Below are 8,981 nucleotides of genomic sequence, written 5' to 3'. Positions count from 1 at the left end.
CACCATGTAGTGCTGGACTCGGTCTAGTGGAGGCTGTGGTGGTTGTGGTCCATTAGTCCTTTAGACTAATTTTTCCCTTGTGTCTTTGGTTTTCTTCATTCTCCCTTGCTTCAAACAGGTTGGGACCAGTGGAGTATCTTAGATGTCCACTCACAAGGTTTTAAGATCCCAGATGGTACTCGCCAAAGTAGGATGTAGAACATTTTCTTTATAAACTATGTTATGCCAGTTGAGCTAGATTTTCCCCAAGATCGCAGTCCCCAGCCCTCAGCCCAGTAATTCAGTCCCTCAGGGAGTTTTGATGTGTCTATGAAGTTTCCATTACCTTGTCTTGGTCAATTTGTGGTGACTTCCCCAGTATTATATACTGTCTTACCCTTCATCAAAGTTACCACTTATCTATTGTCTAGTTAGTGATAAACACCAGCTCTTGATGAGAAGAGTGGCAAAGAATTTGTGGCCATATTTAATCTTCCATAACAACTATATGAGGTAAATTCTACTTTCATCTTCGATTTTCCCAAAAGGCTACTGAGGCACAGAATGGTGGTAGATCCAGACAAGTCTCTGCCTTAATGTCTACACTGGTCAAGTGGGGTAGTTAATACTTCTCCTAACTACATTTCACAGAGCAAAACAGTGAATAAATTTGAGTAACAATCTGTACAAAACACTGTGCTAAGCAGTGTGGGAGAAAATCAAGGAAAACAAAACCCAGTCCTTTGTTTTATATGCAAAAATTATTTGAAAATTTTATATATATATATATATACACTATATATTTAAGGTATTATTACCTGATCTATTCTAAATAACCTTTTGGAAACAACACAGTTTTAGCTTCAAGAGATCCAGGTGGTGAGCATATCTCTATTAATGACCCTGGAGAAGTCACTTAACTTTCCTGGGTCTCAGGCTCGTCAACTATAAAACAACGGATTAGAACCAGTGACCTCTAGGTTTTCTACCAGATTTGGGTATCTATAATTTAAAGTTAAAAAAAAAATTTGTTATTGTTGTTACTATTCACATTTGCAGTGGAGTGGCTCCCCCATCGAAAAATAGATTTGTCTTAGAAGGGAAGTCTTATCAGCTGTGCTAGGTTGGAACACAGCCACCCCAGAGGAGCAAAAGTTCCCTGATTTCTCCTTTGTAGCAGGTACAGTACAAGATGTCTTTTTCCAGTGGCACCAGAAGTCAATGTTCACGAGAGCATGCAAATTACTTGCACTTCTCACTATCTCAGGAAATGTATCCTATACACAATGCTTTTCTGTTTCCTGCCTCTCCTCCTCTATTAGGAGTATAACATTGGAGAGTCAAAATAATTATCACAGAAAAATGATATCAAAATTTCATTTTCCAAGCTAGTCACCCCAACAAACACACATCTTGCCTTGGGCTTTGAAGAACTCCCTTCATTTCCTCTGTTACTGGTTATCGGTGGGTTTGGGTATGACACACCTTCTCTCTCACTCACAGCCATAAAGGTAAAGGGCACAAAGAGAGAGTAAGGCTCAGGAAGCCATGACTCATTTTTGCATCTTTTGGTTTTTTGATCAAATGCCAAGAGATGGCAAGAGATAAATACATGAGTCTTCAATAATGGGGTATATGGAAACCAGTAACATTATGGGTGATTTCAAGTTTCAGTATTAATTTCCTTCTTCCTTAAATTGTAAATAAATGTAGTGCAATAGGCAATAGGCAAAAGACACAATCCTAGTACCTTCTGGGAGTAGAGAAAAGTTGCCTTTCAAGCAGCACTATTCAGTTATACATACAATTTACTCATACATATGCAAGTAAGAGATGAGGTCATAACTGTTCACCATAAAGACTTAGGGTTTCAGATCAGCAAGACAAATGTACATTATTTGTATAACAAATAACAAAATGAGTTTCTCTTCCAAGATGCACTTATTTTCTTTATTTAAAAGCAGTACAAAGGGGAAAATGCTTTCTAAAATGACCTATATCAACATCCTATGCAATATAACTAGGGCACGGACTTGGAAGAAACCTGAGAGATTCCAACTCGCTCATTTTACAGAAGCACAAACTATGGTTCAAAGATAAATTACTTCCTCAAGACAACAGAGTCAAGGAATCATCATGCCCAAACCAGTCAGGGTCTCCTGAGCTTCGTCACAGAGCTCTTTCCAGCACTTTTGATGCCTCTGAAAGTAAGGGTCTCAGCATTTTTCAACCTTATCTCCTCCTGGGCTATGATATTTTGAAGAAGGACAGAAGATGAAACAGTAGTCTTCCTTTATAAACACAATATCTTGAATGTAGCAGGCACTTACAAGTATCTGTGACATGGATATATCAAAAATTATATCACCTTGGACCAAAAAATCTGACCTAACAATAGTAAAAAAAGAGTCATAAAGGTGATAGCAAGTAGAAGACTGTTCTCTAAGTGTTCATTGATGTAAGTTTTATCTCCTCAATAATTAATTCTGTATAGGCAGAGACTATGTCTTTTCTTTATTTTGCCTTCACACCAGGGTGCCAGGAACCTTGCTACAAAGGCCATCTTTTCTGAGCTTTAAATTAGAACACATCATGTGAGAAAGGATTTTTGTACTGTTTCTTGGGGTGATAAGCTGTCTGGCAGATGAGGTTAAAACAAAACAATACAGGTTTATTGAGATATGAGAAGCCCTGGTGGTGCAATGGTTAAATGTTTGGCTGCTAACCAAAAGGTTTGAACCCACTCAGCAGCTTCTCAGGACAAAGACCTGGCAAATCTGCTTCCATAAAGATTACACTCAGGAATATCCTATGAGGCAGTTCTGCTCTGTCACAGGGGGTTGCTATGAGTTGGAATTGACTTGATGGTACCCAACAACAACAACAACACTGAGATATAATTCACGCACCAAACAGTTCACTCATTTAAAGTGTATGATTCAATAGCTTTTAGTATATTCACAGAGTTGTACAATTATCACCCCAATCTGTTTTAGAACATTTTCATTACTCCAAAAAGAAACTCTGCACCACTTAGCCATCAAACTTCAAGTCCCCCATCTACCCAGCACTATGCAAACACTAATCTACTTTCTGTTTCTATAGATTCCCCTATTCTGGACATTTCATATAAATTGAATCATACAATATATTATCTTTTTTGTCGGGCTTCTTTCATTTAGCATAATGTTTTTGAGGTTCATCCGTGTTTTGCCACTTATCAGTACTTCATTTCTTTTTATTGTAAAATAATATTCCACTGTATGAGCATAGCACGTTTTATTTATCCATTCATCAGTTGCTGGACATTTGAGTTGTTTCCACTTTTTGGCAATTATGAACAATGCTGCTATGAACATTAATGCACACATTTTGTGTGAGCATATTTTCACTTCTCTTGAGTATATACCTAGGAGTGGCATTGGTGGATCATTGGCAAATGGAATTTCAATGTGGAAATATTTGAGTTAGTGGGACATTTGTTATGATTTATTATGGAAATGGGACACAGTAATTGAAATAAGATCTGTCTCAGATGTATGCCTGCTAAACCTAAATTGAGGAATTTATTAATCTTTTTGAACTAGCTTATAAATTCCGGGTCAATCCTTGCCATGTCCCTATTGCAGACAATCCCACATTTTCCTGGTACCCCTCTTCCTCTACTCAATGAATTCATGGAAAGATTCTGAAAAAGTATACTTAGTATTGAGATTGAAATAAAAATTGAGAAATTCATAGACAGCAAAAATATATATATATCATCCCACACTTCCTTCAAGAGGACTTGAGCCATCTGAATAATCTCAACAAAGGTTTGAATTGTAAAATTGCAAAAAGAAAAGTTATTATTCATTATAACTAGCAGATTTTGTTTTGTATCAAATTTACAAAACAGTAGAAACGTAATTTTTATGCTATAGGTACACATTATACTCTATTGAAATCCCCTTCAGATTCAATGTGAACTCTATACTTATTTTATAAAATCTAGAATGTAACATTACTGTTTTTAAATTATAATGCAGCTCTATAGTTTCTGTTTCCTTGTTTTTAAAAATCATCTAGTCATATGTTGGATTTAGTTGATATTAAGTTCTTGATCATTAGCGCAGCCTTTACCCAATGTATAGCATTGTTTATTTGACAAAATATGATACACTTCATAATGGTCTACTTTATGACATAGTTTCCAGGAACTTGTTGTGGTGAAAACTGGGGACTTTCTGCACCACTGTGTTGGACTGTACCCTCCTGGTCTCATCGTTAGCAATGTTGAAGATGACTCCCCTGCTGTGTTATCAAGATAGCACTGGCAAGAATGCGGTACAGTGACAATGCGGATGATGGGCCTGACTCTCATCAATCCACTTCACCAAAAAGTACCTACCAGTGATAAGATGTTTGTTCTTAGGAGAAAAAGTCAAGGCCTTTGCTGTTATTTACCAGAATGATTTAATCCCCTGGCTGTCGATCTTCAAAATTTGATAACACAACTGAAAAGCCAGGCACTTTCCTTTGTATTTAATGCTCCAAATGGCAGACAGAGACCTACATGGTTCCTAAATTGTTAGCCCAACTGTTATAGCCTTCACTCTAATGATAATACCAGTGTCTTTTCAATTATAAATGTGTAAAATATGATCGTTGTCGTTAGCTACTGTGGAGTTGGCCCCCAACTCATGGAGACCCCATGCACAACTGAACGAAACACTGCCCAGTCCTGCGCAATTCCCATGATTGCTTATGGATCAGATCATTGCGATCCATACAGTTTTCACTGGCTGATTTTTGGAAGTATATCACCAGGCCTTTCTTTCTAGTCTGTCTTAGTCTGGAAGCTTTGCTGAAACCATCAGCATCATAGCAACACACAAACCTCCACTTATAAACTGGTGGTGGCTATGCATTAAGTACATTGGCCAGGAATCTACCGGGGTCTCCCTCACAGAAGGTAAAATTCTATGAATGAACCATCAATGTCCCTTCAAAATATGATTAGTCAGCCTATTTACCTATCATGGTCAGCATTATTATATTCAATTCAGAGGTTATATGATGCCGGGAAAGAAGATAGCTTTGGAACTCTTGGATTCAAGCCCTGGCTCTGCTACTTCAAGCTGAGAATTTGGATAAATCACAAGCTCCTTGAACCTCAGTTTACTCTTTTATAAATTGGAGGTAATTACATTATGTCAGAGATAATGTCATGTGTTCACAAAATCCCATTTTACTTTCCTCTTCGTAGACTATAGAAAGAATATATTTCTAAACCTTCCTTGCAGTAAGCTTGGGGCTATTGGAAGTGGGTTGTGAACAAGGAGATTTGACCCTTTAAAACATTCCTTGGGGACCTCTAGCCCTCTCTCCTTCAGCTATGGTAAACTGAGAGTCCATGTGTTGAGATGATGGCTTCATAAAATGAAGTCTTCTTGCTGAACAGCACTGGATTTTGCATGACTAGGCAGTAAACATTTGTTTTGCTAAACCACTGATTTTTAGGGGTAATTTGTTATTACAGCCTAGTTGAGCCTGTACCAACCAATACAAAATACTGATTTTTCAAGTTTGTTTTAAGGATTGGAAAAATTTTTTTGCAAAGTATGTAACAGCTTATAGTACAGGAACTCAATATAGGAACTCAAAAAATAGTACAGTAAAATCTGAGAGCTGGAACTCAACAGGACTGCCTTGTTTTTCTGGGTCTCACAAGTTTTCTGCCTTTGAGAGGGTGTAGGCTTACCAGTTTCCTATAGCTCATTTTAGTGGAAAATATTTGAGTTTTCCTTCTCTGACAGGTTTCTGCCTTACACAGTGCCCAGCTTTTGCAGGTTTTACTGTAGTTATATTGTTACATAACTGGACCAATAAGCAACGTCACGATAAACAGAGAAAATATCGAAATTGTCAAGGATTTCATTTTACTTGAATCTACAATCAATGCCCATGGACGCAGCAGTCAAGAAATCAAACAATGTATTGAATCGAGCAAATCTGCATCAAAAGACCTCTTTCAAGTGTTAAAAAGCAAAGATGTCACCCTGAGGACTAAGGTGTGCCTGACCCAAGCGATGGTATTTTTAATTGCCTCATATGCATGCAAAAGCTGGACAATGAATAAGGAAGATCAAGAAAGAACTGACACATTTGAATTCTGGTGTTGGTGAAGAATATTGAATATACTATGGACTGCCAAAAGAATGAACAAATCTGTCTTGGAAGAAGTACTCTACAGCCAGAATGTTGCTTAGAAGTGAGGATGGCAAGATTTCTTGTCAAATACTTTGGACATGGTATCAGGAGGGACCAGTCCCTGGAGAAGGACATCATGCTTGGTAAAGTAGAGGGTCAGTGAAAAAGAGGAAGGCTCTCAATGAAATGGATTGATACAGTGGCTGCAACAACAGCCTCAAGTGTAACAATTGTGAGGATGGTGCAGAACTGGGCAGTGTTTCTTTCTGTTGCATGTAGAGCCACTATGAGTCAGAAGTGACTCGATGGCACCTAACAACAACAACACAATATAGTGTTACTATGACTCAACAACAATGTCTAAAACTAATCTGTGTAAATAAGGCAAATACCTTCTATTACACACTCTATCAGGTGAGAATAGCAAAACAGATTTTCACCAAATATGGAGGATGTGTGTGAGATAGTCTGACTTAAAACAGACACCATGGGTTAGAAAAAAATATACTTTGGCTATTGTTGAAACAGCTGGAGAACCACCCTCCAGAGAAGCTGGAAACAGGGACAAGAAGAGTCCCATGTGACTGACTGCCTGTTGGGATTAGCACTTACAGTGCTAGACGTCACAGAAAACAAGTAACTTCAAGTGAGAGCCCACATCAAAGGCCAAGGGCGATGCTCTAAATCATAGGCATTGCTTTGTTATCCAGTTACTTGTCTCATGGACAATCTATGTGGCCAGGAACCAGGAGGATTTGTTCATTAGGAAGTAATTAATCATGCAGAGTAGGTTACCTAATTCATGTAACTCTTCACAGTTGACAAAGCACTCTCACAGACTTTCTAAGAAGAGCCATATGAAGTGGACAGGGAGGTCATTTGCTGTTTCATTCTGTTGTACATAGGGTCACTATGAGTCAGAACCGACTCTACTCAATGGCACCTAACAACAACAACATTTAGGAAAGATGGCTTACCATTCTGAATATTCTAAAGGATGATGAGTATATTTGGTCATCAAAGTTTGTGGTGGTTTAGGCAAAGAGGAGTCTAATTAACTCAACAATTAACTCTATTAACCTTTGGGCCAAGAACTCACAGAAATATAAAACGTGCTTTCCTTATCTGGACCTCTATAAGTATATTTCTCTTAGAAACTTCTGGGAGGTATGGGTAGCTGTGGACGTATAGAAATCAAGAATTTGCAGTCCTGGATCTCTGGCTAAATACCACCATTATCCACAAACACAACAGAAATGGTATGTTATTTTACATATAAGAAAATTGATAAACGGTGGAATAAAGACCTTTACCCACATTCCTATGAGAAGGGCAGGATGGACCAGGAATAAGTTCTCTAAGGAGTTTCCTAAGACTTTTCTGGTTGTCTGCAACAGATAACCAGGATTGTCAAGTGAGTTGTCCTCGTGATACTAGATGGGTGGTTTGCAATGTTTTCTCTGCCCCAGCACACCTATGAGATACAGCACATTTCCATTAGTTACACTGGCTCACTTCAAATGAGATGTTCCCACTCCCCTCCAGTACTACATAATGAAGTCATTTCATTCAGTATTTTTAAGGTGCATTTAGCAACATGCCCTAGGAAAACAATTAAGTAAAAATGAGAAGCAATGTGAAACTTCAGTACAAACTTAAAGTGAACCTGCATATTTAACCAGTTCTAACATGTCTAATGACTAATAATTGCACTTTTCCTATTTTCTTCCTGGTTCTTGGCAATATCAGAGAAATAAAGAATGGTTAAGCAGGTAATAAGTAATAACTTCAGTGACTTACCTCAATTAAGTTTGTTAGGAAAGAAATTTATTACGTGTTTATAATTTATTTCCCATCTATCAGTTTGTCATACTGTGGTGGCTTGCATGTTGCTGTGATGCTGGAAGCTATGCCACTGGTATTTCAAGTACCAGCAGGGTCACCCATGGTGGACAGGTTTCAGTGGAGCTTACAGACTAAGACAGACTTGGAAGAAGGACCTGGCGGTCTACTTCTGAAAAAATTGGCCAGCGAAAACCTTACGAATAGCAGTGGAACATTGTCTGATATAGTGCTGGAAGATGAGCCTCTTAGGTTGGAAGGCACTCAGAATACAACTATGGAAGAGCTGCCTCATCAAAGTAGAGTCGATCTTCATGACACGGATGGAGTAAAAGTTTTGGGACCTCCATTTGCGTGACTCAAAATGAGAAGAAGCAGCTGCAAACATCCATTAATAATTGAAACATGGAATGTACGAAGTATGAATCTAGGAAAATTGGAAGCCATCAAAAATGAAATAGACCACATAAAGATCAATACCCTAGGCATTACTGAGCTGAACTGGACTGGAATTGGCCATTTTGAATCATATTGCCTACTATGCCGGGAATGACAAATTGAAGAGGAATGGCGTTGCATTCATCGCCAAAAAAGAATATTTCAAGATATGCCTACAAGGAAGACCAATTAATACTACTATTATTCAAATTTACTAACCAACCACTAATGCCAAAGATGAGAAAAATTGAATTTTTACCAATTTCTGCAGTCTGTAATTAATCAAATATGCACTCAAGATGCATTGATAATTATTGGAGATTGAAATGTGAAATTTGAAAACAAAGAAGGATCGGTAATTGGAAAATAAGGTCTTGGTGATAGAAACACCAGAGATGGCATGATAGAATTTTGCAAGATCAGTGACTCATTCATTGCAAATACCTTTTTTCAACAACATAAACAGCGACTATACACATGGACCTCACCAATTGGAAAACACAGGAACCAAACTGACTACATCTGTGGAT

Source organism: Trichechus manatus, unplaced genomic scaffold (genome assembly GCF_000243295.1).
Source record: "Trichechus manatus latirostris isolate Lorelei unplaced genomic scaffold, TriManLat1.0 scaffold00021, whole genome shotgun sequence".
NCBI lineage: Eukaryota > Metazoa > Chordata > Mammalia > Sirenia > Trichechidae > Trichechus > Trichechus manatus.
Note: the sequence above shows the minus strand (reverse complement) of the source record.